We start from the raw sequence: 9,719 nt of genomic DNA, 5'->3' as shown, positions 1-9,719 counted from the left end.
GCACAGGCAGTAATTTCTCTGACATCACTCGTAACGACATTTTTCTAGATATGGCTCCTAAAGCAAGAGAAACAAAGTCAAAAATAAACTATTGGGACTACATCAAAATAAAAAGTTTCTGCACAGCAAAGGAAACAATCAACAAAACTGTAAGGCAACCTACTGAATGGGAGAAGATATCTGCAAATGACATATCTAATAAAGGGTTAGTATAATCCAAAATATATAAAGAACTTTTACAAATCTACACGCTAAAAAAATGGAAAAATCCAATTAAAAATGGGCAGAAGAAATGAACAGACAATTCTCCAAAGAAGACATCCAGATGGCCAGCCGACACGAACGTCACAACATCACTCACCATCAGGGAAATGCAAATCAAAGCTACAAGGAGAGGGGCACCTGAGTGTTTTCGTCAGTTAAGCATCTTCCCTGGGCTCAGGTCATGATCTCAGGTCCTGGGATCAGGCCCTACGTCAGGCTCCCTGCCCAGCGGGGAGTCTGCTTCTCCCTCTCCCTCTGCCCCCCCCCCTTGTGCTCACTCTCTCTCTCTCTCTCAAATGAATAAATAAAATCTTAAAAAAAAAAAACTACAATGAGATATGACCTCACACCTACCAGAATGGCTACAATCAAAAACACAAGAAACAAGTGTTGGTGAGATTGTGGAGAAAAAAGAACCCTCTTCCATTGTTGGTGGGAATGCAAAGTGCAGCCACTGTGGAAAACAGTGTGGAGGTTCCTCAGAATGTTAAAAATAGAATGCCCTAAGACCCAGTAATCATGCTACTGGGTATTTACTCAAGAAACACAAAAATACTAATTCAAAAGGTTACATGTATCCCTATGTTTATAGCAGCATTATCTAGAATAACCAAATGATGGAAGCAGCCAAGTGTCCATTGATAGATGGATGAATAAAGAAGATATGATATATATAAAATCATAGATGTGATATATATTATATGTATGTACACACACACACACACAATGGAGTATTAGTCAGCCATCAAAAGGAATGAAATTTTGCTATTTGCAACCATGTGGATGGAGCTAGAGAGTTTTATGCAAAATGAAGTAAGTCAGTAAAAAAAAGACAAATACCATATGATATGTGGAATTTAAGGGGAAAAAATGAGCAAAGGGCAAAAAAGCAAACCAGACTCTTGACTATTGAGAACAAACAAAGTGATGGCTACCAGAGGGGCTGGGGGAAAGTGGATGAAATAGGTGATGAGGACTAAGGAGGGCACTTGTGATGAGCACTGGGTGTTGTGTGGAAGTGCTGAATCACTACATTGTACACCTGAAACTAATAGAACACTGTACGTTAACTACTGGATTTTATTTTAAATGCTTAGTTTTTAAATCCTTTTTGATATCAATGGTCAGGGCCAGGGCCAGAGGTACCTAAACTCAGCCTAACTATAGCATTCCTGCACTAAAAGAACCACCCTTTCCCTGAAACCATCCCAGGCTTATTGGCACAGAAGACTTGGCACCCATCTTGGAGGCTTTGGGGGTAGACAGCTGTGCAGAAGACAAGGGTAGAGTGTGCTGAATTTATACTCAGCAAATTACCATTGCTCACAGTCATACATGTGGACACTGGGACTTGTGGGCCCCTTTAATGACAGATTAATACAGTGAAATTGAAATGCTAGTGCTTCTGGGAGTTTGCCCTATTCTATGTGGCACTCCCTGCGTAGCTGATTTAATGCTGTGGCTGGGAGGCCTTCAGCATGATATATTAATTTATTGGCATTTAGATTTATGGGCTTCAAGACATGCTAAACGAATATAATTAAAATTAGCAAACCTGACCAATGCTGTCCTCAAGCCTGTAAGACAGTTGAGAGAATTTATATTTCTCTGCAATTATGGGAATGCTTTGGAATCAACCCATTTCAGGGCGACTGTTTTTGCTTCATTCAGTCAGGGGAAAAGAAGGGAAGAGCACATACTGGCCACATTTTAAAGCCCTTATTCAAGTTCAGAGGCACTTTTCTGGCTTACTCTATAGATTTGATAATGTAATGGTCTTTTAAAGATTGCCAGAGAGGCAGTGACCAAAAAAGGAGAAAGATTAATCAAAAGGCAGTCAGGGGGTTCCAGGTGAACTGATGATAGAAATGGAATCAGACAGAAGTGTGGCACCCACTGCACCACATCCCACCTGCCCACCCCAGAGAACACATCAGGGAGTGTGATCTTGAGAATTCCCACTAATGCCTTCAAACCCAGGACGAAGAAAACTAGGGATGAAGGGGTGGGGGTCTTTCCTTTCCTTACTGAGGCAAAACGGAAGCGGTTGCCGGCTACTGAGAAAAAAGTAGATGTGGGTAAATGTGAGGATGGGCCTTCCCTGTGGGGAACAGAGACATCCTGCAGGGAGGAAAGCTCTGAGGTCAAGGTCAAGGTGATGGTAATCACTCCAGCATTAATGCCTCAGCCATCTGAGGTGACCACTGGCCCAGATGTTCTCAGAGACTGCCCTCAGTTCAGCCTCTCCTGCCTGCTCCCAGGATACAGAAACCCAGGGAAACACTGAATGCACAAAAGCCCGGGGAGAAGTGAATGGGCCTGAAATAACCATGAGAGGCAGCAGCGTATGGAACAAGCAGGAGAGGCGTGGACACCGCTGCTGGAGCCGGAGCCCTGATGACATGATGCAATCACACAAGGAAGAACAGGCAGTCACATTCCTTACATGCGCACAAATACTAACAATAAGCAGAGGGGCACAGTGTGCAAGAACAAAGGACACAACCTAGAAAGAAACAGGACTTGAGGCCTGACAGTAAGTGCTACCCCGGGTTCGCTTTAAACTAAGGGCAACTTCAAAAGACCCGATGTGTATAGTGAGAGGACTCAGAGACAGGAGGTTAAAACAGAATGAAATGGAAAAAAGAGTGCAGACATAAGGAAGCAAATTAATAGCAAAACAACATCATTACAGAACTAATAATATGTTAGAAACTGCAAGAAAGGGTATAAAAACTACTGAAAATAATTGCTCGTCATCAGGAAAAGCTTGAGAAGATATTTGTTTAAGGACATATACAGCACCTAGGAGGGCCCAGGCTGTTCTAAGCACATTAATAATATTAACCATTAATCTTCATTATAATCTTACAAAGTAGGAATAACTATTATCTCTATTTTACAGAGAAGGAAAATAAGGCACAGAGAGGTTTAGTATCCTTCTCCGTCACACAGCTAAGATGCTGTAGACTGGCTCCAGAATCCTTACAGTTAACCACTTCACTGTGACTAATTATAATAACAATAAAAATCCTTAAAAAGAATAACCATTACCACCTGTATGTGGCTTGTTCTGGCTGAACGCTGTTTTAAGCACTTTACATACATTAAGCCTTTTAATCCTGGGAACTGACCTGTGAGATAGACACGTTTTCCCAACTTTATAGTTATGAAACTAAGGCTCACTGACCTTAGGCAACTGGCTAATGAACACAGATGAAAAAGATAAAAATGACCAAAGAAATAATTATGAGGGAAAACAGATAAAAACAAACAGTGTCCCAAAATATGTCCCAGAAAATAACTCAAAAAAGTGTCTGAAATTAGGAGGAAAATAATCTATAGATTTAAAAAGCACATTTTAATCTGGGAACTATAAATAAAGTACATAATTCTGAAACATCTTATTTTCTAGTTAACTACTATAATTTAAGAATAAAGAAATAATTCCCCAGGCATCCTGACAGGCATTAAATAACCTAGAAAGGTAAAAAATATCAATCAGGCTTCAAATTTCTTCACAGCAACAGTGACATCAAAAGACAACAGAGTAACATCTACAAATCCTGAGAAAGAAAAAGTGCAACACCCAGCCAAGATATCATGTGAGTATGAAAGTCAAGGTATCTTATAAGATCATTTAAGCAATAGGTTAACACATGCAAACATGAAAAAACTTAGAAATCACCAAATCTCTGTCTTTCCTTAAAAAAAAAACCCTTTACAAAAAATCTAGACAGCTAAGAGATTAATAAAAATAAAGCATTCAGAGATGGAAAAGTCATTTAAAAACTGGTGGTAAGCAATGAATCTGTTTACATCTATAACTAATACTAAACAAAGCCAGGAATTCTGCTTATAACATAGGATAAGGATGTTGGTACGTTCAGATAAAATAAAAAAAACAAATTACAGTGGGACAGTGTTAAGAGGGCATATAGAAAAAAATGTAAATAACACTGATATTCTTATGTTTCCTAGCAGAGAGTCAATCAGCAGCGTATATAAGGGAGAAACATAGCCAAAAACTGTTTCAGCTTAATGGTTTTCATAAACTCTCCTAAATTTGAACAGATTTGGGGCACCTGGTTGGCTCAGTTGGAAGAGCGTGCAATCTCAGGGTCCTGAGTTCGAGCCCCATGTCAAGTGTCAAAAAAAAAAAAAACCCTAAAGGAATTTTGCTCATTCTGTTTCCTCAAACGGCCTTCATTTTTTCCTGATTAACAGTGAAATAATAAACTAGCTATGATTTGTTGAGCACTCATTTCACACCAGGCACATCCTGCAATGGGCAGCACTAGCTGCAAAGAGGTTTGGTTTTGTTTTGTTTGGTTTGGTCTACAAATTCGAATGTGCAAAAAAAGTATATATTTTCTAATCTTTTTTTATTAATATAACTTCTCTTTCAAGTACTCATTCTGCTGATTACAGAAAAATTAATCATATGTATTTCACATGTATGAGGTTTTTCCCCCCAAGTCCACTCAGAATTTTCATCCTCCATTTTTCACAAGATTGGTATCTGAGCTCTGAAGGGCTGTGAATAATACCACACAGGCCTGAGTGCATAGGGTGTTGGGCTACGGCGGAGGGGACTTCAGTGCCTGTGGGCCCCTGCTGCAATCACCAGCAACTAGCCTGTCCATCTTCCTCTCTGCACTGACTAAGAAGGTGTTCTCCCACCTGACTGCAGGCTCTCCTTCCAGTAATGTCTTTCTCACGGCCAGTACCGCCTCTTAGACTTTCAACAGCCCGTGGATGCCCTCCTGCCCCATTCTAGAATATTTCAGGGTTTTCTCAAACCTAGACCTCACCCTAGATCCATCTCTCAGCCAGGTACTGGATTAGACTGAGGGGTGGTGGGAAGGTAGGGGACTTGGAGGGTCTTCGTGCCTCCCTGAGCCTCCCCCTGCCCCTGCCCCTGCCCCAGCCCCAGCCCCAGGAAGGAGGACCAAGCCCTCCTCTACCCACATTCACCTGCCTGACTAGCTCCTGCTCCTCCATGCCTAGGATCAGGTGTCAAGCATCACTTCCTTTGGTCTACAGTGCCTTCCTCTTCCCCAGGGAGTGAGTTCAACATATTTCAGCTTCAAGGTCTAGTTTTAACGGGATGAGGTTAGTATTCTAAATTTAAAGCAGTGGGGCTAAAAGAGGTGTCATGGACAATGAAAACTATACTTGTTACTATGTCCAAATATCGCCAGCCCCTTCAATACAATGTAAGTTCAGGCAACCACACACATAAACACACAGGCAGAGACAAAATGCATCCCTGTGCTTAACGGGATAGCTTCCATTTCTGGAAAATCTCCTCCTGCTGTCTTCCATTTTCCCCCTCATGCAGGATAGCGAGGTTTCACTGTCCTTGGTATCATGGCCCACCTAACTCTCTGAACAGCTCAGCTCCCTGTGGCTGTGGGTTCTGTGATGCAACAGCCTCCAGAGAGTCTAGGCACTGAGTGCCCAGCACTATGCTAGGCATCAGGAATCCTGTCCCTTGTCCCCGTAGGGGAGACAGCAGGGAGCATCGATTCCTTGAGGAGCACCAGGTACTCATGCCTAGAGCAGCCCCTGGAAACAGGATCACCCACACAGACAGAGCCAGCCAGACCCTGAAGTCTGCAATTGCATCTGAGTCAACCAGCCAATGTGTTCAACATCTAATATTAAGAGATAGCAGGGCCCGGTAATTCCACAGCCACCCTGTGAGGCTTGTTTCAAGCAATTACCCACCTTTCCTGGATCACCTCTGCATAGCCAATGACTCTTCTATGGAAAATTAAATGAAAACATTTCCCTCACAGCAGTTGTTACTCCTGTATTACTCTCTCCCTCCCTCTCTCTCTCTCTCTCTCTCTCTCTCTCATTGGATCTCAATAACTAGTGCTGTTGTCTTCCAAATGGGGCTAGCAATAGTCCTCCCTGGAAGTAAAGCCCCCTCCCCAGGGCCATTAGACCCGGAGACATACAGGAGGAAGCTGCTCCTGGAGGCCCCCTTTTCTCCAGGACAGCAGCACATGGTGGCATTCAGGCAAAGCACACAGACTTGGCATCAGACAAGGGCTCAGATCTGGCCCAGCCAGTAATTTGCTCCTTCTCCTCAGGGAGCTACACTTGACAAAGCCTCAGCCTGCATCTGACCATATCCTCCTTGCAGGGTCCTCAAAGGCCAGATGAGAACCGGCCCAGTACCACTCAGAAGATGCAGCTGACAGAACATGGGCCCTCCTTACCTTTCCCCTCTCTTTCTTCCCCAGCCCTAAGCCTGGCTCAGCTCCGTCCTCTGAATCTTTATTCTACCAAACCTCCAAGGATGGAGAATTTGAAAAGCATGATTATTTCTGGAACAATTCTCATTTTATGTTGAGAACTCAGATATTTCTAGAAAATGAATTAAACAGACAAATTTCCTTGAAAATTTTCTTAACAGCCATTTCAGAGCTTAAGCCATTGGCCTGACATGAGCAAGTATCTGTCTGGGAAAGTGGTGTCTCAGGGGGATGTGGGGACTCACGGTTGAACAACCATACATGGCAGTCTACTTCCCCACACTCAAAGACAGTGAAGTTCCTGAGGTAGGATGCCCAGGTGGTCACATGACCTGTGTCATTTTATTTAATCCATGCATGGATATCCTGAAATGTTATCCATGTTTTACAGATGGAAAACTGAGGTCAGAGGGTAAAGGGATTGGCCCAAGGTCCTGGGATAGTAAGTAGAAGGTTCAGGGCCAGGAGGCAGGTCAGCCTGTCCCTGAAGTCCATGTACCATGGAGGTGCCACCATCCTGCGTGCAGCCTTTCACCTGAGACACAATCTCTTGGGGTCAGGTCACGGATGGAGACAGAAGTAGACTTGGAGATAAATGTTTCATGGGCATTACCTTAAACTACCCTCACAGCATCTGCCTGTGGTGGGAAGGTCCATGCCCAGGTCATGGAGAAGACTGAGATACAGTCAAGACACAAGGTGGAAGTCACGCAGATGCCCCTTCCCTGCCTCTAGGTCCAGGAGAAGGAGAAAGATGAAACAGAATTGTCTCCTCTAGCAGTTGTCCTGATACAGCTCACAAACATGTATCCTCTCCCTGGTCCTGCTATTCAGCAATCTTCCAAACCTGCACAGAAAAGCCCTCTGCTGTGCCTGCACACTGGACCCAGCATGCACTGTGACCATGTGGGCAGCAAGAAGGCTCACATTCGCCCTCTCTCAGGCCTCATCTGCCTCCTGCACCTCTGAGTCACACTGCATGACTAAGTGTTCAGCTCTTGTCAGCCCCCTCCCCATATCTGTATCTCCTGTTCACCCCCTGGACTACTGTAGTCTGCCCTCACCCCACCAGCCAGTGCTCTAGCCAAGTGTCCCACACCTCCTAATGCCCACATGCTACACAGCCACAGGCCTGGGATCCTCTCACCTTCCTGAGCCATGCCTTCAGCGACTAGTAAGACTGTCTAACTATAGGGGCTTTAACAACACAAAGCTGGACCGTCCAAAGCTGTGTGGTGGCTCCATGATCATTGGAGACACAGCCTCCTTCCACCTTTCTGCTCTGCTTTCCTTCCCATATGGTTTTGTTCCTCTAGTAACCAAATGGTCAAATATGGCTGCAGGAGCTCCAGACATCACATCCAAATTCCAGGTGGCAGCAAGGAGGAAGAGGGGAGAGGGAAAAGGCTTTCTCAGAAGCCCTACCTAATGATTTCTGTTTACAACCTTTTGGCCACTCCAATGTTCTAGGAAGCTGGGAAATGTGGTTTTTCATCTGGGGCTGTTGGATGGTTAACTACTGGATAAACTTTGCTCTCTCCCTTGGCTTCATAGGCACCTGTGTCTCTTGCTGTCAGCATACCTGTGGTTGTCCTGCCTCTGTGTCTTTCCATGCTGGGAGTTCATGGGCCTACTTCTCTCCTCTGCGGTCAGGCTTTCCTGAGACAATCTCATCCACAGTTTTTCTAGGTCAGACTTTTTCATGTTCTTCCTGTAGCTCAACATGGTATCCGTTAGACTCCTTGGGCTCTGCATGCCTCAGGCTGCTGGCCCATTAGGGATCTGTCTCTTCTGACCTATCCATCTCTGTGTCTTCATGAATTCCTCTAACTCTGCTTTTTCCTCACCTTATCTACCCTGGGGGCCATCAAGTCTTCTTGGCAAGCGGTGCCCTCTGACTGGATGATTTTCCAGCAAAGATATGTTTCCCCTCCCTGTGATAAATCTTCCTTTCTGCTATCATTCTGTTTTGCCTGTTGTGCATCAGGGTCAAGAAGAGCTGGAGGACCAAGAGTGGTAGATGGTGAAGACCAGCACAGTACTTCCTGCGCAGTCATACTCACTGGCCTGGTGTGGGGCCCCACCTGAGGTCAGCGATTGTGAACTCACCTGTCCTACCATGTGCCTCTTTCCAGCAGTGCTAGGTTGTACAGGAGCAGGTGAGGAGAAAGCAGAATGGAAGTAGGGTCCACCCAGGAGTGGGGTTTTAGGGAAGTAAGTACTGAAAGAAAGCACTGAGAACTCTAAGCTGGGTCAGAAGGAATGAGAAGACAGAAAGGGAGGACATGGAGAGGGACTGAACTGAGGTCCCAGAGTGACTGAGGCGTAGTGAGTGGGAGGAGAGGAGCCTTACAGAGAGCTGAGGTGGGTGGAGGGACAGGGTTCTCAGAAACTGCAAGATTCCACAGGATGTGGGGCATAGGTGGCTAACCTGGAACCCCAGACAATCCTCAGAGACAAGGAGGTCAAGAAAGCCCAAGGCCAGCATGTATCAGGTAGGTCATCAACCCAAAAGTTGACACCACTGACAAGGCAGAGAGCAGATCTTGAAAGAGGTGCATGATTCAGGTGTCAACAAACAGCAGTGACTGGACAGTAGGAGATTATAGCACCAGAAGAGCAATGGGTGGTAGGACAAGGACCTCAGGGGGGCAGAGCTCTGACAAGAGGGATCTGCACCCAGGAGTCAGCCATGGAGAAAAGATTCCCACCCCTTCTCCACCAGAGGTAAGGAAATCAACCATGCCATGGCAGGAGGGAAGGGGCATTTCCATTAGGGGGAACAGGCTAAGGAGCGTGCCTGTGTGGGTGGCGCTGGAACATAGCAGGGACTGGCCAGAGTGGCTGGGGTGGGCGGGGGTCCCAGCCTGCTGGAAATCTGAGAGTTTGGGCTTGGTCCTGTAGGTGATACCCTAGGTCTGGCATAAGAGAAGCACTTAATTACAGTTTTCTAAAGGAAGCAATTGGCTTTAAAGAAATGACAAAGAATATCACAAACTGAGAATGACCTTCTTCATGAGTATGTGTTGGGAGTGTCTGAAGGTGGCCCAGAATGGCCCGGGGAGGCCAGAAAGGTGGTACTGAGGGCCACGAGGATTTTACAGAAGGAAGCTGAGGAGGAGAGAGGTCAAGGTGACAATCTGAATGGAATCTGTGGTACTCAGTCATCGAACATGGGGTGGGGGA

This window comes from Ailuropoda melanoleuca, chromosome 2, assembly GCF_002007445.2.
Source record: "Ailuropoda melanoleuca isolate Jingjing chromosome 2, ASM200744v2, whole genome shotgun sequence".
Taxonomy (NCBI): domain Eukaryota; kingdom Metazoa; phylum Chordata; class Mammalia; order Carnivora; family Ursidae; genus Ailuropoda; species Ailuropoda melanoleuca.
Note: the sequence above shows the minus strand (reverse complement) of the source record.